The sequence below is a fragment of the Zalophus californianus genome, chromosome 11 (genome assembly GCF_009762305.2).
Source record: "Zalophus californianus isolate mZalCal1 chromosome 11, mZalCal1.pri.v2, whole genome shotgun sequence".
NCBI lineage: Eukaryota > Metazoa > Chordata > Mammalia > Carnivora > Otariidae > Zalophus > Zalophus californianus.
Window position 1 is genome coordinate 37,766,942 of NC_045605.1, and position 23,895 is coordinate 37,790,836.

The 23,895-nt window shown below is 35.5% G+C and overlaps 1 protein-coding gene across 5 annotated transcripts in view; it reads right to left on the reverse strand.

The window, feature by feature from the left end:
• Positions 1 to 23,895, reverse strand: part of KDM4D (lysine demethylase 4D) — a 35,048-nt gene that overhangs the window by 4,847 nt on the left and 6,306 nt on the right. Inside the window, exon 3 of one of the 5 annotated variants that reach the window (XM_035722922.1) lies at positions 7,031 to 7,087. The exons of 2 other annotated variants lie outside the window; for them this stretch is intronic. The gene's annotated coding sequence lies outside the window, so the exon portion shown is untranslated. Of the gene's footprint in view, positions 1 to 7,030; positions 7,088 to 16,518; positions 16,550 to 17,772; positions 19,804 to 23,895 lie in introns of those variants that run through there. 2 more of the 5 variants (XM_035722924.1, XR_004819421.1) reach the window with 2 other exon arrangements.

Consider the following 23,895-nt stretch of genomic DNA (forward strand, 5'->3'; position numbering starts at 1 on the left):
AATGAAATCTTGCCATTTGCAACAATGTGGATGGAACTAGAGGTTACTATGCTAAGTGAAATAAGTCAACTAGAGAAAGACAAATATTATATGATTTCACTCATATGTGGAATTTAAGAAACGAAATAGAGAATCATAGGGGAAGAGAGGAAAAAATAAAACAAGACAAAATCAGAGAGGGAGACAAACCATAAGAGACTCTTAATCATAGGAAACAAACTGAGAGTAGCTGGAGGGGAGGGGTGTGGGGGGATGGGGTAACCGGGTGATGGACATTAAGGAGGGCACATCATGTAATGAGCACTGGGTATTATATAAGACTGATGAATCACTGAACTCTACCTTTGAAACCAATAATCCATTATATGTTAATTAATTGAATTTAAATTAAAAATATATAAAAAATAAGGGACGCCAGGGTGCCTCTGTAGGTTAAGTGTCTGCCTTCAGCTCAGGTCATGATCCCAGGGTCCTGGGATGGAGTCCCGCATTGGGCTCCTTGCTCAGTGGGGAGACTGCTTCTCCCTCTGCCTGTGCTCTCCCTCTCTCTCTCTCTCTCTGACAAATAAAATCAGAATTAAAGTTAGGATCCTAAAATAAAAAGAAAGAAAGAAAGAAAGAAAGAAAGAAAGAAAGAAAGAAAGAAAGAAAGAAAGAAAGAAAGAAAGAAAGAAAGAAAGAAAGAAAGAAGGAAGGAAGGAAGGAAGGAAGGAAGGAAGGAAGGAAGGAAGGAAGGAAGGAAGGAAGGAAGGAAGGAAGGAAGGAAAGAAGGAAAGAAAGAAAGAAAGAAAGAAAGAAAGAAAGAAAGAAAGAAAGAAAGAAAGAAAGAAAGAAAGAAAGAAAGAAAGAAAGAAAGAAAAAGAAAGAAAGAAAGGACAAAACCACAGCAAAACAGCTCAATGAAATGGAGATAGGCAATATGCCTGATAAAGAATTCAAAGTTTAGTGATCATAAAAATACTCAAGGACTTGAGAAGAGAGTGGAGGATCTCAGTAAGACCTTCAACAAAGAGATAGAAAATATAAAAAAGAACCAATCAGAGATAAAGAAAGAAATCAATACCTGAAATAAAAAAATACACTGGAGGGAATCAATAGCAGATTAGAAGAGGCAGAAGAGCTCATCAGTAACCTGGAAGACACGGTAACAGAAAGCAACAATGTTGAACAGCAAAAAGAAAAATAAAAAATGAGAATAGGTTAAGGGAACTCCATGATGTCATCAACAGTAATAACATTTGCATTATAGGGACCTCAGAATAAGAGAGAGAAAAGGGGGACAGAAAATTTATTTGAAGAAATAACTAAAAACTTCCCTAATCTGGGGAAGGAAACAGACATCTAGGTCCAGGAAGCACGGAGAGTACCCAACAAAATTAACCCAAAGAGGTCCACACCAAGACATGTAATAATTAAAATGGCAAAAAGTAGGGATAAAGAGAGAATTTTAAAAGCAGAAAAAGAAAACAGTTACATATGAAGAAAACCCCAAAAGGCTATCAGCTAATTTTTCAGTAGAAACTTTGCAGGCCAGAAGAGAGTGGCATGATATACTCAAAGTACCAAAAGAAACAAACCTGCAACCAAGAATACTCTACCTAACACCATTATCATTCAGAATAAAAGGAGAGACAAAGAGTTTCCCAGACAACAAAAGTTAAAAGAGTTCATCACCCCTAAAGCAGGCTTATAAGAAAACTAAAGGGAGTTGTTTGAGTGGAAAGAAAAGGCCATAATCAGGAATACGAAAATTATAAAAGGAAAAATTTTCACAGGCAAATGCAAACATATAACAAAAGTAGTAGGTTAATCATTTATAAAACTAGTATGGAGGTTAAACCACAAAAGCAGTAAAATTAACTAAATCTATAAAAATCAGTCAAGGGATTAACAGAATAAAAGTATATAAAATGTGATATCATATACATAAAACATGGGAGGGGAAGTAAAAATTTAGTGCTTTTAGAATGTGTTCAAACTTAAGTGACCATCAACTTAATATAGATTGCTATATGCAGAAGATGTTATATGTAAACCCAATGGTAACCAAAAATCAAAAACCTGTAATACATACATAAAAATAAAGAGAAAGGAATCCAAACATATCACTAAAGAAAGCCATCAAACCACAAAGGCACAGAGCAAAGGAAGAAAAAAGGAACAGAGAAGAACTAGAAAAACAAATGTAAACAAGTAGCAAAATGGCAATAATTACTTTTTTCAATAATTACTTTAAATGTAAATGGACTAAATACTCTAATCAAAAGACATAGAGTGACTCAATGGATAAAAAAGCAAGACCCATCTATATGTTGCCTACAAGAGACTCACTTCAGATGTAGACACATGCAGATTGAAAGTAAAGGGATGGAAAAACATTTACCATGCAAATAGAAGTGGAAAGAAAGCTGTGGTAGCAATACTTATATTGGACAAAATAGACCTTAAAACAAAATCTATAAAAAGAGACAAGGATAGTACATAATGATAAAGGGAACCATCCAATAAGAGGATATAACAACTGTAAATATGCACCCAACATGGGAGTACCTAAATACGTAAAGTAACTATTGATTGACATAAAGGAAGAAATTGACAGTAATACAATAATAGTAGGGGATTTTAACCCCTACTACATCAATGGATAGATCATGCAGACAGAAAATCAACAAGGAAGGTGGCTTTGAAAGGACACATTGGACCAGATAGACCTCACAGATAAATTCAGAACATTCCATCCCCAAACAGTGGAATACACATTCTTTTCAAGTGCACATGGAACATTCTCCAGAATAGATCATATTAGGCCACAAAACAAGTCTCAATAAATGCAAAAAGACTGAAATCATATCATGTATCTTTTCTGACCACAACAGTATGAAACTAGAAATCAAGAAAAAATCTGGAAAGAACTAAAATACGTGGATGCCAAATAACATATTATTAAACAATAAATGGGTCAATGAAGAAATCAAAGAGGAAGGCACACAATGCATGGAGACCAATCAAAAAAAAAAAAAAAAAACAACAGTCCAAAATCTTTGGGATGCAGCAAAATCTGTCCTAAGAGGGAAGTTTATAGCAATACGGTTCTACCTCAAGAAGCAAGAACAATTTCAAATAACAACCTAAACTGACACCTAAAGGAGCTAGGAAAAAAAAAAAAACACAAAGCTCAAAGTCAGTAGAAGAAATGGAATAAGAGCAGAAATAAATGAAATAGAGACTAAAAAAATAGAACAGCTCTATGAAACTAGAATAAGATAAACAAAATTGATAAACCTTTAGCCAGACTTATCAAGAAAAAAGAGGACTCCCAATAAATAAAACAGAAACAAAGGAGAAGAAATAACTGACACCCCAGAAATAAAAAGGATTATAAGATAATATTATGAAAAATTATATGCCAACAAATTGGTCAGCCTAGTCGAAATGGATAAATTCTTAGAAATATATAATCTTCCAAAACTGAATCAGAAAGAAACAGAAAATTTGTACAGACCAATTAATAGCAATGACATTAAATCAGTAATCAAAAAGCTTCCAAAAAAGTCCAGAACCAGATGGCTTTACAGGTGAAATCTACCAAGCTTTTATTTATTTATTTTTTTAAAGATTTTATTTATTTATTTGAGAGAGAGAGAATGAGAGATAGAGAGCACGAGAGGGAAGAGGGTCAGAGGGAGAAGCAGACTCCCTGGTGAGCAGGGAGCCCGATGTGGGACTCGATCCCGGGACTCCAGGATCATGACCTGAGCCGAAGGCAGTCGCTTAACCAGCTGAGCCACCCAGGCACATTCTACCAAGCTTTTAAAGAAGAGTTAATACCTATTCTTGTTAAACTATTCTAAAAAATAGAAAAGGAAGGAAAATTTCCAAATTCATTCTATGAGGCCAGTATTACCTTGATATCAAAACCATATAAAGACACCACAAAAAAGAGAACTGCAGGCTAATATCTCTGAAGAACATAGATACAAAAATCATCAACAAAAATATTAGTGAACTGAATCCAGCAACACGTTAAAAAAATCATTCACCATCATCAAGTAGAATTTATTCCTGGGATGCAAGGATGATTCACAAATCAATCAACATGATACATCATATCAACAAGAGAAAGGATATGATCATCTCAATAGATGCAGAAAAAACATTTGACAAAGTACAACATCCATTCTTGATGGATTCAAAGCAGGTTTATTTTGACCATAATAAAGGCCATATATGAAAAACCCATAGGTAACATCATACTCAATGGTGAAAAATTGAGAACTTTTCCTCTAAGATCAGGAACAAGAAAGGGACATCCATTCTCACCACTTTTATTCAACACAGTACTGAAAGTCCTAGCCACAGAATCGGATAAGAAAAAGAAATAAACAAGATCCAAATTGGCAAAAACTGTCATTATTTGCAGATGACGTGATACTATGTAAACAAAACCCTAAAGACCACCAAAAAGCTGCTGGAACTGACAAATGAATTCAGTAAGGTCTCAGGATACAAAATCAATGTACAGAAATCCATTGCATTTCTACACACAAATAATAAGGCAGGAGAAAGAGAAATTAAGAAAACAATCCCATGTACAATTGCACTAAAAATATTAAAATACCTAGGAATATACTTAATCAAGGAGTTGAAAGACCTGTACTCTGAAAACTATAAAACATTGATAAAAGAAATTGAAGATGACACAAACAAATGAAAAGATATTTCATGCTCATGGATTAAAAGAACCAATATTGTTAAAATGTCATACTACCCACAGCAATCTATAGATTTAATGCAATCCCTATCAAAATAACCAACAACATTTTTCACAAAACTAGAACAAATCATCCTAAAATTTGTATGGAACCACAAAAGACTTTTCTTTCTTAAGAAAGAAAAACAAAGCTGGAGGTATCACCATCCCAGATTTCAAGATATACTACAAAGATGTAGTAATCAAAATAGTATGGTATGGGCACAAAACATAAGTCAATGGAACAGAAAAGAGAGCCCATAAATGAACCCATGGTCAATTAATCTATGACAAAATGGGCAAGAATATGCAATGGGAAAAAGTCTCTTCAACAGATGGTGCTGGGAAAACTGGACAGCTACATAAAAAAGAATGAAAGCGAACTACTTTCTTATACCATACACAAAATAAGCTCAAAATATTAAGGACCTAAATGGGGAGACCTGAAACCATAAAGTTCCTAGAAGAAAACATAGGCAGTAATTTCTTTGACACCGGTCATAGAAACATTTTTCTAGATCTGTCTCCTCAGGCAAGGGAAACAAAGGCAAAAATAAATGATTGGGACTACAGCAAAATAAAATGCTGCTGCACAGCCAAGGAAACCATCAACAAAACAAAAAGGCAACCTATCAATGGGAGAGGGTATTTGCAAATGATATATCTGATAAGGGGTTAATATCCAAAATATATAAGGAACTTATACAACTCAACAACAAAAATAAACAAGCAGACAAAACCACACACAAATCTGATTAAAAAATGGGCAAAGAACCTGAAGAGAAATTTTTCCAAAGACCAACATTCAGATGGCCAACAGACACATGAAAAGATGCTCAACATCACTCCTCATCAGGGAAATGCAAATCAAAACCACAATGAGATATCACTTTACACATGTCAGAATGGCTAAAATAAAAAGGAAGAAATAACAAGTGTTGGCAAGGATGTGGAGAAGAAGGAACCCTTGCGTACTGTTTGTTGGTAAACATGCAAATTGGTGCAACCATTGTGGGAAACTGTATAGAGTTTCCTCCAAAAATTAAAAGCAGAATTACCATATGATCCATTAATCCCACTACAGGGTACTTACCCAAAGAATATAAAAACACTTATTTTCTTTTTTTTTTAAAGATTTTATTTATTTATTTGAGAGAGAGAGAATGAGAGATAGCACGAGAGGGAAGAGGGTCAGAGGGAGAAGCAGACTCCCTGCTGAGCAGGGAGCCCGATGTGGGACTCGATCCCGGGACTCCAGGATCATGACCTGAGCCGAAGGCAGTTGCTTAACCAACTGAGCCACCCAGGCATCCTAAAAACACTTATTTTCAAAGACATATGCACCCCTATGTTTATTGAAGCATTATTTACAATAGCCAAGACACAGAAGTAACCTAGCTGTCCATCAATAAATGAATGGATAAAGAAGAAATGGAATATTACTCAGCCATAAAAAAGAATGAGACCTTGCCACATGTAAAAACATAGATGGACCTAGAGGTTATAATACTAAGTAAAATAAATCAGAGAAAGACAAATACTATATGATTTCACTCATATGTGAAATTTAAGAAACAAAACGAACAAACAAAAAAGAAACAAGAAATACTCTTTAAATTTTTTTTAACTTTTATAATTTATTTTAATTCCAATATACTTAACATACAGTGTTATATTAGTTTCAGGTGTACAATATAGTGATTCAACAATTCTACACATTATCATGTTGAACACTGGATAATATATAGAATTGTTGAATTATTACATTGTATACCTGAATCTAATATAAAGTTGCCTGTTAATTATATTTCAATAAAAGAAATACAGAATTAAATAGTGCACAAATCTAGTAGTACAGTAGAAAAAAAATTTTTAAATCTCTAAAGAGAAACTTATTAGCATCTGGACATCAAAATTTTCAAAAGAGAATTATTTTCTACAGAGGAAACATCCAAAATGGACCCAAGAAAAACTAGAAAGCATAAACACAAAAATATAAGAATCCAGTTCAAAGTATGACCCCTAAAAGCCCAAAAGGTACATCATATGATAGGCAAATCTAGCAAATTTTTAAGAAACAGTTAACTCTTATTAATGCAAATTCTTTCAGAGTATAGAAAAAGTTAGAAAGCTACTCAGATGAGGCTATTATCTCTGGTAGCAACATCAGAAAAGAACAACAGAAAATTAAGCTATGGGTCATCTTTAGTTATAAACAGAGATGAAAGCTACATAGGATATTATCCAACCAAATAAAGCAATATATTAAAAGAATAATACCTCATGACCAAATGGAATGTATCCCAGGAATGCAAGGACGATTCAACATCCGAAAATCTAATGATATAATTCAGAATATTAACAATGAAAATGAAAAATATCATCATCTTGTAGGTTCCAAAAAACCATTTGATGAAATTCAACACTCATTCATGATTTTAAAATTCTTTACTTGTAAACCATTAAGAAATTTTCTATAGTAAGATAAAGGATTTCAATGTAAATAATAAATAGCAAGTATCGTTCTTAACAGGGAAACAAAAGAAACATCCTTAACCAAAAAAAAAAAAAAAGCACCATCATGAGCATGCTCTCTCTCAAATAAATAAAATCTTAAAAAAAAAAGATACATAAGCTAACTACTTCATTAACGCAATCTCAAATCTAAAGAGGTCCTTTAATACTGTTTACTCATCCTTTTATACTCCTAATTTCTTAGTTTTTCTGTTTTATCTTCCCCATCTTCAAGTTTGGGCATGCCTACCCCATCCCACTTAGAATGCTTCAAATGTCCTAAAAGTCCCTCCCTCCATGATCTGGCCCACCATTACCTCTTTTTTTTCTTTTTTTCAAGATTTTATTTATTTATTTGAGAGAGAAAGAGAGCACGAGCTGGGGGGAAGGGGCAGAGGGAGAAGCAGACTCCCCACTGAGCAAGGAGCCTGGGCCAGGGCTTGATCCCAGGACTCTGGGATCATGACTTGAGCTGAAGGTAGCCACTTAACCAACTGAGCCACCCAGGTGCCCCTCACCATTACCTCTTGATGCTCAACATCACCGCTTTCTGCTCTACCCCTTGCTCTTTCAGTTCCAACCACATTCCTGTGTCTCAGAAAAGCCTGGAGTGGGGGTGCCTGGGTGGCTCAGTCAGTTAAGTGTCTCCCTTCGGCGCAGGTCATGATCTCCGGGTCCCGGGATTGAGCCCCTCATCGGGCTTCCTGCTCAGCGGAGAGTCGGCTTCTCTCTCTCTCTCTCTCTCTCCTTCTGCTCCTCCCCACTGCTCGTTCACTCTCTCTCTCAAATAAATAAATAAAATCTTCAAAAAAAAAAAAAAAAAGGCCTGGAGTACTCCTGCCTGATGGTCTTTGTACACAGGCAACTCTTTTACCTTCCTCAAGTCTCAGCTCAAATATCACCTTCCCGATAGTCTTGTTTTGGATAAGATGGTTTTCCCTCAAGAAAACATGTACTCTCTCAAAAAAGAAAAACCAACTTCAAATAAAACGTGAACTGATCATCAGGACTTAGTCTCTTCAAAATTCTAATCAAATTGGCCCCACCCCAACTCCATCATCCCTAGTCCAATCACAATTGAATCCAATCAGCTATCCAACCATCTTTCCAAACCTAGTTTTCAATGTTACCAGCCGACAAAGCATGGGTGTTTTGCCTGAATTTTTTTTTCTTGGAGATTTCTTACAAGAAAATAAAGAAGGGAAATGACTGCCATCCTTCAGCAAATCTGAAATCATATATATTTTAAAGATTTTACTTATTTGAGAGAGAGAGAGCACGCGTGCATGCACAAGCGGGGGGGGGGGCAGAAGGAGAGGGAGAAACAGACTCCCCACTGAGCAGGGAAGCCAGATGCAGGGCTCGATCCCACGACCCCGAGATCATGACCTGAGCTGAAGGCAGACGCTTAACTGACTGAGCCCCCCAGGCACCCCCTGAAATAGTATTTTAAAAATAACAATTTGTAAGCTCAAACAGCTTTCTCCACAGTCAGATCTACTGTGGCTGGAGAAACTGCTAAGAAGACAACATGTAAGTGAGTCAGGAGGAATGGCTGAAAGATGATATGGAGAGGTTAATGCTGGGCTTTCTACTATAAGATAAATCTAGACTTACCTACTGAGGGGAAAATCAAGCCTACTCCTATCCTAAGTTGATGTGTGAAATCAGAGCAGACCTCCTAGAGATTCTGAATCCACTTGGAATCACCCACAAAATCACTGGAAACTTGTGAGTGACTGTTTCTGGACAGATTCCCTGGAAGTTTGCCAGACACCAAGAGCACATTCACGTTTTGTGGGGTCTGAGGGTTCTACAAATTTTAGGGCCCTCCTAGGAACAGAAAGATTTTGCTGGGAACACTGCCAGGATGAGAGGAAAAGTACTATAGGAAAGCTCGCACAGTCGTCAGAGTGCAAAACACCATTAGCGTTTGGGTCTGCACAAGAACCATGGGGAAGAAAAGAAAACCTGGCCAAAGAAATGGGGTGAGGAGGAGCTCCTGGGAAGGAGTCAGCCACATTATGGCTAGAGATCAAGGCATTTACTCTTGCCCTGCAGTCTCCCCAGTAAGGCTACGAGCGATCACCTTACCTGCCACTGCTCAAAATAATAGAAACCACCCACATCTTCCATGGTTCCCAAGAGTCTTGGCATCAGAGGACCCTCCACCTTATTCCGGGTCCATTCAGACAAGAGGAAGAGGGCTAGGGCCCAATCCTCTACCATGCCCCTCCCCCAAACTGTGGAGGTCACCACAGTTTGGCTTCTTTATTAAACACAATCCTTTTTCCTGTGGGTCTGGGGTCTGAGGCAAAGATAGCCAAGGACGGCCTTACTCTCCGTGACCTGGTGGCTTTTGTAAAGTGTACCAAACGTTTGCTGCAGACTCAAATGCCAATGGCGGGGGCACTTTGAATCAGCGATGGTAACTCTTAGCACCTCTGCTTTCGACGGACTTTAAGGCACTAAAGAATCTGCAGAGGTGGAATAAGGAGGATCAGTACACTCCTCTCCTTTTCCAACTTTAGTGTCAAAGGACAAAAAGAGGGTTTACAGCTGCTGAAACAATCTCTAGGTCTCTATAGAACTTGTTGCTAATAAATTCAGGTGAGGGGAGCAGACGACAATCTGGCTCATCCTTGAGGGAGCAGGACAAATGCAATGAATTTAGAATCTAAAGGTTGGGTGGAAGTCAAATAACATCTCTCCTCCTATTCCAGATATAACTGATGAGCACTCAAGAGTCTTGGGGATTGAAAGTTATGAAGGAGAAGCAATGTCCAAAAATGACCCCAGATGTTCACCCTAGAATGCCTGAACCATAGGCTAGCCCAGACCTCTTCCCCTAGCTGGATGGGGAGTGCTCTTCCCATGGCTGGAGGACTATACCATCCAAAAGGACTCAAGGTCCCCAGCTGCCTCCTTAAGTGTAGGGCCCAGAAAATAATGTAAATGACTGGTATGACATCTAGGCAGCTTAATTCACCAAGCAGTCTCTATGTACCTCTCCTGATAAAGTTGCTGTCATTGAAGCCCTCTGTGAAGGAAGAGCAATGGGGGAAGGAGCCCCTTCACAAGAACAAAACCAAAGGTGTATCCAGCATGCTTCCCGAACACGAGATGCCTCTCTGTGGAGATGCTAAAGAAACAGGGAGGCTGTGTGTGCCTTGTTCTGGATGTGTTTCCTTAACTCATACTGTATAACTTTGAAGTATTTGTCCCCAAGCCTTGTACAACTGGTGGCCGCCTATCCAGCATGACAAAAATTTTCCCCATGAAGAAGGGGCATTCAAAAGATAGGGAGAAAGCAAATAGTAAGGTTCCATGAGGGTTAGTGTTTTTCCAGGCAAGTATATCTCAAGCAAAGAGGGACACTGATGGGTTAGGTGGAGGTACAAGAGAGTGATTGTAATCATGGGCTATTAAATCTATCCTGGGTTTAAACAAGAAATGAGAGCATGTGGGTGGTAATGGAGAATGAAATGGGATTTGATTTGTGGGCTGAATTTCTCAAATAATCTTGTTAGAGCACTAGGAAATGTAAGCTAGAAAGAGAATGGGATGCTTGAAACAGATTTTTTGAAAGTTGGGCATTTTTTAACTGAGTGTCCATTCTTTGATGTCTTGAAATCTTTCTTGGTACTTTATATAGTGTGCACTCCAAAAAAAATTTTTTTTTGCACTCCAAAAATTTATTAAAGAAATAATCAAGTGAGGCCATTTGGTATATACTTGCAGGCTCTCTCCTCCTGCCATCTTCCTTCCTGTGCTCCTTTCTTAAGAGGATATGCTCCTTTCCATGGCTAATCACATTTAAACTCCTTAAATCAACACCTCTCACTTGTTCCAGAACAGTCAGTTCAAAAATCACTATCATCTTTGTCTTTCTTAAATCGTCAGTCATCCATCTCTTTCCTAATTTAAGCTACTGTTCTTTCTCTCACTTTCAGTGCCTAATCTGTCAAAAGCTTAAAAATAGCCTTTGTTCACAAACCCATTCCCTTACCTTTCTCTCTCCTCCTCTGGTTCTACCCCAACTCCTCGACTGATATTGATCTCTGTAAATCAGCAGATTGCCTCCTCCCAAAGGCTGCACCAGGGATTATGCTTTATCTCACCACATCATTGATTCATGGAGCACCTTCATCTTCATTCCTCCTAAAACTCTGACCTCTCAGGAGCTGCTATTCCTCTTCCTCCTGGTTCTTCTCTTTCTCACTCCCACTTCCTCTTTCTACTACACGAATGCCAACTTACCTCAAAGCTCAACTCTCTTAACTCTGTATTTCTTTCTCTTTTTAAATTTCCCATTTATGTTCATGTTTTCCTTATTATTGCACTCTCTCTCTCTTCAAAGGTATTTGTCATAATTTTCTATAACACTGACCTAACTCCTAACCTTGTTTGTCTTCTTTATCTTTGTTTTTTTTTAAGATTTTATTTATTTATTTGAGAGAGAGAGAATGAAAGATAGAGAGCACGAGAGGGAAGAGGGTCAGAGGGAGAAGCAGACTCCCTGCTGAGCAGGGAGCCCGATGTGGGACTCGATCCCGGGACTCCAGGATCATGACCTGAGCCAAAGGCTGTCGCTTAACCAACTGAGCCACCCAGGCGCCCTATCTTCTTTATCTTTGGACAGCCCACTGAGCCCTTGGAAATCAACTTCTTTAGTACAAATTGATCATCTTTCTCCTAAAACTAATTTCCTCCTTTAGATTTCTTTATTCTATTTATTTATTTTTAATGTAGGCTCCATGCTGGGTTTGAACTCAGGACCCTGAGATCAAGACCTGAGCTGAGATCAAGAATCCAATGCTTAACTGACTGAGCCACCCAGGCATCCCTCCCTATATGTCTTTATTTCTGCAATACAGTTATCCTAGTCACTGTCTGCCTCAGACATTAGCCACTGTTTCTGCTGATAATATCTAAGTTCTGTGTTTAATAAGAATTCCTTTTTGAGTTAGAAAATCTACCTACCATTCAATGAAAATAATTTATAACCATGGACTTTGATGGCTAAATAAATTGTTTTATAAGTGACTCAACTTTCCCCCTATTATTGGAGTTAACTTTGTTTTCACTTTCCTAACAATAATTACTTATAAATATGTATCCTATATTTCAGTACCTTAAACAGTATATACAGTAAAATATTGGTTAAATTAATGAAATTCCTTAGGCACGTGGCATTGTAGTATTTAAATACCCTAAGTTCCTTAACACATATTTCCCCAAAACTCTTCAGAAAGAATGCATCATTTCACATCCTCACCACTGAGCAACTTTACTTTGGGGGAAATAAAAGGGAAAAGAAACTACTAATTTGGTACGTGAAAAAATGTAGCCCAAGTTCTAATTTACATTTCTTGGAGTACCGTGAAGGTTGATTTTTTTTCTTTCATGACTATGAGCCATTTGCATTTCATCATATGAATTGGTTCATATCCTTTGCCCATTTTTCTCTAATAGGGTCCAAGTGTTTTTTCTCATCTGCCTATATGAACATTTTACCTATTGCTTATATGAAAATTTTACGTATTAAACCCTGTTAGATATGTTCATAGGTTTTTCCCAGTTTCCCATTTCTTTATACTTCTTTAATTTTATTTAATCTGAAGTACTTTTGACATATATTTCAATGTTTTATGTTGCTGAGTCTATCTTTTGCTTTGTAATGTCTTTCACATCTGTTTAGAAAGTTACTTCCTCATCCAGAGGCAGATAAGTATTCTTTTTTTATATGTTAATTGTACCTCTAACTCTGATTTGAATTATACCTTTAATTCTGTGCTTTTTAAAAATCTGTTATATTAAGTTGTTTTACTGTTTTGTAGGGATGGTGTGAGGAATAAGGCAGATGTAAATCTGATATCTGGTCCTTTAAATATGCCATTTATTGTGTGTTTTTTTTTCTGGTCTTAATTTTTTTTCAATCTCAAAATTCAGGTTCTTTGGCTTAAGGAAAAATTTTAAGTTATTTCTTTGATGACTTCCTCTACTTTTTTCCTCTGTACATGACCTCTGTTATTTGGATATCAGACCTCATGGATTGGACCTTTAATTTTTGTAACTTTTCTTCTCCTAGTTTTCTGTCTTTTTATCACTATGCTCTCTCTTCTGAAAAACATCCTTATCTTTACCTTCCCAAACTCCTTCTGTTGTCCTCTCCATATCTCTCAAAATTTTAATTTCCAACAGGTCATTTTTTATCTCTTTTTTGTGTGTATGTAGCTTCCTTTTTTACCCCCCTCTTTGTGTCTTATTATCCTGTTCTTATTTCATGGGTGCATTTCTTCTATCTTTTTGAAAATATTAAAATGTCAATGGCTTTTGAAGGTTTTTTTTCCCTCTGCATGGTCTGTTTCTTTGAAATTTCCTTTTATTAATTTTTTTTGTTTCAGTTTCTATCTTTCAGGTTTAAGGCTTTCCTCAAATGCTTGGTGATCCTTAGTAGTTGGCTCATAGAGGAGCATAACACACACACAAAAAAAACTGTTTAGAAGCTCAGGGTGCATGGTGATTGTTTCCCTATCTGATGATCTGTCTGGGCTGTTTCTTGGGTGAGCCTCTGATGCTGGTATCTGGGTGGGGGTCTGGTCATATTCAACAGTGATGGATCTTCCAATTTTCCTCTTGGAGGGGATAGGCCTGGCTTCCCTACCACATGGAAAAAGGGTTCTGAAATTTCTGATATCCAACTTGTAAAGTTCACTAAGTCAGCTTGTTTTCCCTGTGACAACCACACTCAGCGGATGCTCAAAATTTCCAATCCAGAGACCATCTTTTTCACTTAGTCTAGAAAATGAAGCTTAGTCTCCCATCAGGGTAAGAGTGGAACAGTTTAGGAAGGGAGGGGATCTCAGGCTCTAACTGCTTCTTAGGCCGACTTTCAAGAAATCCTAAGCCTTTTGGGTTCTGTAGAGACAATTGCATTGCTTCTTGGTTTTCCTCACTGCCAATTTAGGATTTAACTTCACAGGGTTTGATAAATCAGTTTCTACTTGTCTCTGTTTTTAAATTTTGCTACTATCTTATCTCCTTTACCATTTTCTCTTTGTAAATTATTTTGTAAACCAAAAATCCTGTTACTATTACTTCGTTGGAGTTTTGGAGGGAGCAAGGTAAATGATCGTACTTAAACCACTATCTTTATATCTTTTTGTTTCCCCAAATATATCCCTCGATATACCTAACCCAAACCCCGGGCTCAGTCACATTCTTTGTCATTGTTCCTTTATGCTCCTCCTCCCTCACTTCTCTAAGTTACTCCTGCCTTCCAGACAAACCTCTTCCTTGAGAGAGCCTTCCCCACCAACCCTATGCCTCCCCACCAACGACATGTCTGGGCCATTTATTTGGTGCTTAATACAAACTGTTGAAGTGGGAGCTCTCCAGAATGTTTTACTTGACAGTTAGCTTTCACCTCTAATGGGTACTTGTCTAAAGTAATAAATCCCTTCCATGAGATGTGCTTGCTTCTCTTTCAAGATATTTGTATGCTTCTGCCCCACAAATTTCAACATTCTCTTCTTGACAAAGTGCATGGAAAAGAGAAGGTAAGAAGGTGATTTTCCTGTACACTTTGTGCCTCAAATGCCAATATTTGGTGTCTATGTCCTATTTAGGAACATCCAGGAGCTTGGATATAGAGAAGACACATGGTAGGAAGTGTCAGGCATGAACAGCATAGATTAAATTGTGACAGATTGGGACGTGGACTTTATTTTATTTTACTTTATTTGGGGGGAGGACTTGGCTTTTAAATCAACTTAAATGTCACATTATGAAAAAAAGTCACATTATGATATTGTGACATAAATTGAGCATGAGAATATTAACTTCCTTAGAGTATTTTCTGTTTACTTTCCTCTGTTACATGGACACCGTGGCAGTCACAGTGCTATCTAACAATGTAGGCAGGAAGGAGCCAGAAGTCTTTTTTGGACCCCACATCTCCAAGACATAGCCACTCTACGGAGTTTTGAGGCAAACATGCTTCTTTGAACTGCCAATAAATTTTAAAAACTTTTTTTTTTTTAAGAGACAAAACAAGTGGGAGAGGTAGGGAGAGGGAGAGAGAGTGTCAAGCAGACCCTGCGCTGTGCATGGAGCCCAGCAGGGGACTCAATTTCATGACTGTGAGATCATGACCTGAGCTGAAGCCAAGAGTCAGAGGCTTAACCGACTGAGCCACCCAGGCACACCTAAATACATTTCTTGAGTAGCATGTAAGTCTAATTCTTGGATTTTCCCCGAGATTCTAAACTACTTAATGTTTGGGGAAAAAAATAACCTTTGCCTTAAACTAGACTGAATTCTATATTATGCACCTAAAGAATCCTGAGCAGTACACTTCCTCTCCTTCATTCCCACTCCCCCAAAACAATCACTGTTTAAATATTTTAGCTGTTTCTTGTGTTTTCTTTTTCCAATATTTCTAGACTTTTCAGTCTTAGATATTGTAGACAGTCATACTATAAAAGATGTAGATTTAATTCTCTTATGCTCCATCCCAACACATACCTTCCTTACCCCATCCTCTTGTACAGCTGTATCATTTTTTTTTTTTTTTTGGCTAAATCAAGTCTGTATTTTTACCAAGCAAAACTAGTTACAGCTGAGTCATGTACTACACTATGATTGCATTTCTACATAATTTTATTTATTGGGGAGTTAATAATTGTCTCATTGTTTCATTTGCTTGGTTTTATACCTATTTATTCATTCCCAAATTAATTTCCAGTAGTATAAATAGCTTCTAAATACATAAAACACATCAGGTACTAAGTCAGATTTCTCTCTTCAGAAATATTCTTCCTGGAGCCCTCCATATGCTTACTTGAATATGAACTGCTTAGTCTTTAGGCCACTGCATGCATAGTCTGCAGCCTGGGGTTTCTATTTATCATAATCTTGGGGATTCTCCTTCCCTGTTATGTTAGATCCCTGGTTCCTCCCATCTCAGTCTTCTTTCCTGGTTTACTCCCTCGTGTTGGTGGGGCATACCCACCAGGAGCATCCTTGGAGGTTACATTAGAAATTATTAAGTAGCTCACAGAATCTCCAGAAGGATCAGAGAATAGGTTTTGGAGACTTTGCTTCTAGGAACAATACTCAAATTATCCAACAATCTATATTAAGGTATTCCTATACTTTCTTTGGTCCAAGGTACTAAAGACCATGAGCAATGGACCTTTACCAACTACAGCCTATGCTGTGGCTGCCTCTGAAAGCTCACGGTCTCTCACCACATCCTCCAGGAACAGATCCTGTGCAAAATCGACTTTCTCACATTTCTTCAAATTGAAGTCTTTGATGGGAAGAGCCTAAGTCATATGTCTAGGTCTTTGCTGAAACATGCTGGATAATTGAGTTCTGGCTTCAACCTTGGCAAGGCAGGGGTCCTAATATGGGCATTTCTCCAAATCTAGAAAGGGAATTCAAAGTTGGTCACAAATATAACAACTGTCTACTAAAGTTTGCATGCCTGAAAAGGTCTCTTTCTCTACCTTTACTTTTTTTCTTTCAGGATTCTGACGATGAAATTGTTCCATTGAATTCTAGCTTCTAGAAATCCAAAACCAATGTGCTTTCTGATCCTTTTTGTGCAACCTGTTTTTACTCTCTTGACACTTTTAGGATATTCCTTTGCTCTTTATTTTCAGAGATTTCATTACAATATGATGTCTTTTTTTTTTTTTTGTCAACTATTGAGCTAGCTAGCTTCTGATACAGAAACTCATGTTCTTCGTTGCTGTGAAACTTTCTTATAAACCATTTCTTTAATATATTCCTTCCCACTATATTTTCATTCTCTCTCTCTGGAAATACAATTAGTTGGTTATTAAACCTCTTGGACTGATCCTCTTTCTTATCTTTGTTCTCCTATTTTCCATCTTTTTGTGTTTTTGTTATATTTTACTTTCCAAATCTTTTAGCAATTATTTTTAATATCCAGAAATTCTTTTTTGCTCTCTGAATATTCATTTTATTATGGATTTCTGATATTTTCCATAGCTGTAGACTTTCTCTTCTCTCTCTAGAAGTATTAATTATAAGGAACTTTAAAAAGTTTCATTTGCTTTCTACATTGTGTGTTTCCCCTGAATTCACCCTTCCAGGATGTTTGGTTTCTGTCTTTCATGTTAAGTGCTTTCCTCATAGTTATTCTTGGCTTATGTTTAAGAGTCAGGCACTGAGGAGTTGCATTTGCTAAGTATGACTGGTAAGCTTCACTGAGAATGCTCTGACAAGGATCCAGTCATTTCCTTTCAGGATGGGGGCAACTATCAATACCTGGAGGTAAGAATATAATGAAAAAACTTTAAATTTATGTATCTATTTCATTTGAAATTGGGGCTCAGGAATTTATGGTGTCTTAATTTTCTGTTTTGGAGAAACAATTAAATAACAGAGAAAATTGCATAAATAAGAAAAATCTGCATTCCAAAGAGTCAGAATTGACATTCTTAGTATTTTGTCATATTTGCTTCAAGTGGCTTTTTAAAAAACAGCTTTATTGAGATATAATTTACAGAACAAAGATTTCACCCATGTTAAGTATACAATTCAATAATTTTTGGTATATTTACAAAGCTGTGCAACCATCACCATAATCTAGTTTTAGAACATTTCCATCACTCCAAAAAGAAACCTCATGCCCATTTTCAGTCACAACCCATTTCCACCCTCAGCTCCAGGCAACCACTAATTTGTCTATAGACTTGCCTATTTTGGATATTTCATATAAATAGGACCATATGAATGAAGTCTTTTGTGTCGGGCTTGTTTCACTCAGCAGGTTTTTGAGGTTCATCCCTGTTGCTAACATGTATCAGTATTTTGTTTCTTTTTATGGTTGAATAATATTCCATTGTTATGAATATGCCACATTTAGTTATCCATTCATCCATTGATAACATTTAGGTTGTCTTCATCTTTTGGCCATTATGAATAACGCTGTTGTGAACATTCATGTACAAGTCTATGGGTGGACATGTTTTTATTTTTCTTGTGTAGATACCTAGCGTGGAATTGCTGGATCATATGGTAACTCTTCTGTTTCATGTTTTGAGAAACTGCTACACTGTTTTTCCAAAGTGCCTGCAACATTTTAAATCTCCACCAGCAATATATGAGCAACCTTGCCTCTCAACATTCTCACCAACACTTGTTATTGTCTTTTTTTTTAAATAGTACTTCTAGTTGGTATGAAGTATCTTGTGGTTTTGTCTTTCCTTAATTTCTAATTTGATGCTGAGCATTTTTTCCTATGTTCATTGCCGTTCATATATCTTTACTGAAGAAATTTCTATTCAAATTCTTTGCTCATTTTTTGAGTTGTCTTATTATGGAGTTGCAAGAGGTCTTCATATGTCCTGGTTCTAAGTCCCTTGTTGAGTATATCATTGGCAAATATTTTCTCCCAGTCTGTCATTATCATTTCACTTTCTTATGTCTTTTGAAGTGGACAAGTTTTGAATTTTGATGAAGTGCAACTTATCAATTGTCTATTGCTTGTGCCTTTGCTGTTGTAGTTAAGAAATCATTGCCTAGCCCAAGGTCAGGCAGATATATTCTTGTTTTCTTCTAAGACTTTTATAGTTTTTGCTTACATTTAGGTCTATGATCAATCTTGACTTAATTTTTGTATATGGTGTGAGGTCAGAATCCAAACTCATTCTTTTGTATGTGGATATCCATTGTTCCAGCAACATTTGTTGAAAAAACTATTCTTTCACTGTTGAATTGTCTTGAAACCTTTGTTGAAATCAACTGGCCATATATGTAAGGGTTTATTTCAGGCTCTCAATTCCATTCCATTTAATTGTGTGTGTTAATACACACTCATACCAATGTCTTAATTATAGCAGCTTTGTAGTAAGTTTTAAAATCAGGAAGTGTGAGTCCTCCAAATTTTTTGTTCCAAGATAATTTTGGCAATTTCAGGTCCTTTGTGTTTATATATCAACTTTAGGACCAGCTTTTAGTTTCGGGGTGGGGGGGGAGCCAGAAGGAATTATAATAGGATTGCACAGGACCCATAGATCAATTTGGGGAATACTGTCATCTTAACAAAATTAAGTGTTCTGATCCATGAATATGGAATGTCTTTCCATTTATTTAGCTCTTCTTTAACATTTTGTAGTTTCCAATGTAGAAATCTTGCACTTCTTTTGTTAAATTTATTCCTAAGCATTTTATTCTTTTTGATGCAAATGAAATTGTTTTCTTAATTTCATTTTCAATTTAGATTGCTCATTGACTGTGTACAGAAATCAACTGATTTCTATATAATGGTCTTGTATCCTGAAATCTTGCTGAACTTATCAGTTCTAGTAGTCCTTTAGTGGTTCCTTAAGATTTTCTCTATATAAAGTCATGCCATCTGTCAATAAAGATAATCTACCTTTCCAATTTGGATGCCTTTCATTTTTTTTCTTGCCTAACTGCCATGATTAGAATCTTCAGTATATGTTGAATAGAAGTAGTGAGAACAGACATCCTGAAGGGTCTTGTTCCTGCTTCAAGTACTTTTAAATAGAAGAAATAAATGTTTCAGATGATATAAACCCCAAATCCTAATCTCCTTTTCCTCTCCAGCCCCATAAACAACAACTATTATGAATTTGTGCATTTTTGATTGGTAGATGTCTTTTCATTTGTATGTGTGTATGTGTTGTGTATCAACTAATAATATGAAGTATTGTTTTGTGTTCTATTTTTTATATAAATGATTTCATAATAAATATGCTAATTTTTTTCAATTTTTAAATTCAACATTGTCTCAATTCATATATACAAAAATACATATATATATATATAGTCTGTCATAAGAATATATTTAATGCATTTCTCTATTAGTGGGTATTTAGATTACTTCCAGTGTTTTTTTCTTATTATTATAAATAATGCTGCACTAAAAACCCTTTACATCTGTTCTTGTAATTGTAAGAATTTACCTAGGGCACATATTCTTAGGTGATATAGAAACTACATTTTGTATTTTATTAGGCATGGTCAAGTTGCTTTACCTAGTGATTTTCCTAATTAACACATGCACTAGCAGAGTAGGAGAATTTCTTTCTTCATACCCTCAGATGCATTTGATAATGTCAAATTTTTAATTAACTATTTGGCAAAATAATATATTCCCTTTTATAGTATAGTGTGGCTTGTTTCCTGATGAGGTGACATGCTTTTTCATTGATTATTGACCTTCTGTGGGTTTCTGTTTTATGAATTACCAGGTACATCCTTTGCTCATTTTTTCAATTACTTTTTTTTTCTACTGATTTGCAAGAATTCTTTAAATGTCTGTGATATTAATTCTATGTTGATTGTATTGTTATAAGTATCCTACCTCATCCCACCATCTCTATTTAAATGTTTATGGCATCTTTTTTAGTTATTCTGAAAAATTATATGTAATCAAACTTGTTACTCTTTTCCATTATGATTTGTTTCATTATGCCCTGTTTAAGTAACCCACTGTTCCTTGAAGCCACTAAGATTTAATTTTCTTTTGTTTTCTTTGTGTTTCATCTTTATCTGTTTCATTTATTTAGAATGTTGTGTCATTGCTGTTGGAAGCTAGGGATATATATTGTTGCTTGGGGGTTTTTTTTGTTTTTTTTTTTTTTAGAAATCTAATTGTCTACCACCTTTTTCCCCATTGAGTTAGAATCCTCCACTCTCATATGCCCAATTCCAATATAAGCATGGATCTCTCTAAACTCTCCATTCAAGTCCACTGATTGGCCCATTTCTGTGCTGAGTCTATACTGTTTCAATTACAACAGTTTTATACTTAGTATTGATAATTGGTAAGGCAAGTCCCTATGTGGTTTCCAGGATTAATTTGGGTAGATTAATAGAGTTAAATTTCAGTATTAATTTTAGGACACATTTTTCAGTTTCCACAAAAATCCTACTGATTTGAATTGAAATTATATGAGTTAAAGAAAAATTTGGAGTACACATAGCTCCCATATTGGGCATTCCCATGCACTAACTGGTATTCCTCCATTTATTCAGATTCTGTGTGTATTTCAAAAAAGTTTCAGAATTTTATCCATAAAGATAATGTATCTGCTGCCTTAGATATATTCTTAGGACCGTCTTAATTTTTTGAGTGTATTGTGATGACACTTTTTTCTATTAATTTTCATTATTTTTTATCTATATATCTTTTCAGGCTTTTACCTCTTTTTCCTATTAGTTATACTAGCCTGACCACTGATTCTACAGTTTTCCATATTTCCATATAGATGATCATGTTTTCTGAAAAAAAAATAAAAATTATTTCTCTTCTTTTCCAGTAGTCATAGCTTTTTTCTTTCATTCTTTTTTTTTTTTTTTTTTTGAGCTGGGCAGGAATGGAAGTCTTATATAATTAGATATGATCTCTAGTAAAATATTGAATATTTACTGATTTAGTGGAAGTTCTACATTCATTTCAGATTTTATTAAGAGTGGTTCTAAACTTTAAATTACACCATATTATTTATCACCTAATCTGACACACTTTTGAGAGTGACAGGGACCCAAGGAAGTTAGACATAAACCAGGACTCTACTAATTGACCAAGTATTTGAATATTTGAACAATGCAATATAGTATAGAATATAGAGCAATATAGAATATTTGAACAATGCAATAAAAAATATTTGAACAATGCAATCTAAAAATTGACCCAGTGGGCATATATTGAACTTTATACTCCCAAACAACAAAATGTAATTTTTTTTTTTAGGCACTATGGAAACTACAAAACTGACCATAAAATTGTGGCCATAAAACAAGTTTTAACAAATGTCAAAGGGCTAAAAGCAGGCAGGACATAATTAGAAACAATAAAGTTAGAAATTAATATTAAAAAGACACCTAGAAAACCCTCAATTTTATAAAATTAAAAATAAATTTCTACACAAACCTTTAGTTGGAAAGAAATAAAAATGGAAATTAGGAAATATATGGATATTCTACATTTTGAATCTTGTGGGATGCTGGTAAAAGGTATTAAAAAGAAGATTTATAGACTTAAATAAATATCTAAGAAAGGAAACAAAAGAAGTCTGAAAAATTCCATCTCAGAAAGTTAGAAAAAAAGCAAAAAAAAGTAGAAAAAAGAAAATAATAAAAATACAACCAGAAATTGATGAAATATAAAACCAATATAAAATAGAGAGTTTGAGCAAAACCAAAAGTTGGTTTTTTGAAAAGTCGAATAAAATTGACAAACCTCTGGTGAAAACAGTAAAGACCAAAAATAGAAGGCACAAATAACCAACATCAGGAAAGATAAAAAGATCATGACTATAAATGCTGTAGACATTTAAAAAAAAAATAAGATAGTATAAACAACTTTAAGCCAATCAATGTATTTTAAAATTCAGATGAAGCAACTTCTTAGAAAAACATAATAACAAAAGGGACACAAGAAGAAATAGGACACTGAGTACATCTATAACCATCAAGAAAGGTGAAACAGTAGTCAAAACTCCCGTCACAAAGAAAATTCTAAGCCCAGACGACCTAACCAGCAAATTTTACCAAACATTCAAAGAAGAAATAATGCCACCTTTGGACAAATTTCCCCAGAGAACAGAAAAAAGAATATTTTCCAACACATTTTATGATACAAATTTTATAATACAAGTCTCCAAAGAGGACACTATGAGAAAGGAACCTAACAGGCTAATCTCACTTATGAACATAGATGCAAAAGTCCTAAAGAGAATTTGAGTAAACTGATTCCTGCCATATATTTATCATGATCAAGAAGGGTTTATTTCAAGAATGAAAGGTTGACAGTTAAGCATATAAATTAATACATAACACACTAACAGACTAAAAGAGAACCTCGCCAGATGTAGAAAAGTGTTTGATAAAAATTCACCATCCATTTAGCAAACTAAAAATTTTAAGGAAATTTTGTGCATCTACCCCAAACCTTCAGGAAACATCATACTTAATAATGAAAAGTTAAAGCTTTTCCTTTCAGATCAGGAAAAAGACAAGAATGCCTGGGATTTCTCTATTCAACATTGCCCTGGATGTCCTATCCAACATAAGACAGCAAAGAAAAAAAAGAGAGGGGAGGGGAAAGATTGGAAAGGAAGAAACAAAGCTGTCATTATTCCCAGATATCACTGCATATGTGAAAAATCCAAAAGATCTATAAAGAAGCTATTTTAATTAGTAAGAGGGTTTAGCAAGGTCTCTGAATTTAAAACAGTGATATGTAAAAAATGACTTATACATACCAGCACCAAACAATTAGACAGTCAAAATTTAAGAAAGAGGCCATTTACAATAGTATTAAAAATTAAGTGGCACCTAAGGCTAAAGCTAACAAAATCTTGCAAGTCTTCTATAAAGACAATAATATAAATTTACTTAGAGGCAATTAAAGTAGACCTAAATAAATGGAAAGACATAATCTATTAATAGATTTAAAGATTCAATATTGTATTGTGAGTTCTTCTTATACTGATCAATAGATTCAATGTTATCCTAATCAAAATCCCAAAAGTATTTTTGTAGAACATAACATTTTACATTTTATACTGAGGCACAAAAGGCCAAGAATAGTAAAGCGCTCATAAAAGAGGGGCAAAACT